The 1026-nt window shown below is 43.8% G+C and overlaps 1 pseudogene; it reads right to left on the bottom strand.

Annotated features, from left to right (window-relative positions):
• Nucleotides 1-656: 656 nt before the first annotated feature.
• On the bottom strand, nucleotides 657-801 carry LOC123453949 (annotated as a pseudogene).
• Between the last annotated feature and the right edge of the window lie 225 nt (nucleotides 802-1026).

Here is a 1026-nt window from a genome sequence, read left to right as displayed (position 1 = left end):
CCTCACACACCATCACCAGTAATTTCACCATGCCATCCTTTCACACACACCCATCACCAGGAATTCCACCATGCCCTCCTTCACATCTCCCATCACCATCACCAAGAATTCCAGAATGCCTCCCGAAACATACCAATCACCAGGAATTTCACCAGGTCTTCCTTCACACACTCCCATCACCATCACCAGGAATTCCACCATGCCTTCCTTCACACATTCATCACCAAGAATTTCACCATACTTTCCTATGCATACTCCCATCACTAGGAATTTCATCACCAGGAATTTCTCATCCCTTCCCTCACACACCCATCACCAGGAGTTTCATCATGCCTTTCCTCACACCCTCTCATCACCAGGAAGTTCACCATGCCTTCTCTTACACGGCCATCATCAGGAATTCCTCCATGCCTTCCTTCCACCCACCCACTACCTGGAGTTCTGCCAAACCTTCCCTGCTATCATGGACCAAAACTGTGAGCCCAAATAAGTCCTTTTTCCTTTAGGCTGCTTTTGTAAGGTATGTTTGTCCCCATAATGAGAACAGTAATTAATTCAACTTCTCCATTTGTTGATCACTATACTACCTATGTCTAAGTAAAATCTTTTGCACAAGCACTGGGGAGTAGAATTCCAGCACTAATGGGGGGAGGGTGACAAAGTCATAACAGGTCGGTGCTACATTTGTTTCTTACTTTATTTACTTATACCTTCATCATATGTGTGTTGTTAGCCCTGAGGGCTTCTTCCATGCTTGTCATTGGGAGTGCCAATTTCTCATTCTCTCCTTCCATACAATATGGTTTATCTATTATATTGATACAGTTCTTTCTATGTTTCCAAACTGGCTTGAATCTTACTTTATAGCCCAAGCTGACCTTGAGCTGAAAATCTTCTTGCTCCAGCTTAGGAAATGTTGTGACTATAGTGGGTACCACCATGCCTGGCTTATTATCCCCCCTTTTTGTTTTTGATTTTTCGATATAGGGTCTTGCTCTATTCCAGGCTCACCTGGAATTCAGTATG

The sequence above is a fragment of the Jaculus jaculus genome, chromosome 12 (assembly GCF_020740685.1).
Source record: "Jaculus jaculus isolate mJacJac1 chromosome 12, mJacJac1.mat.Y.cur, whole genome shotgun sequence".
In the NCBI taxonomy this organism is placed as follows: domain Eukaryota; kingdom Metazoa; phylum Chordata; class Mammalia; order Rodentia; family Dipodidae; genus Jaculus; species Jaculus jaculus.
Note: the sequence above shows the minus strand (reverse complement) of the source record. Positions and strands in the feature narration are given on the sequence as shown.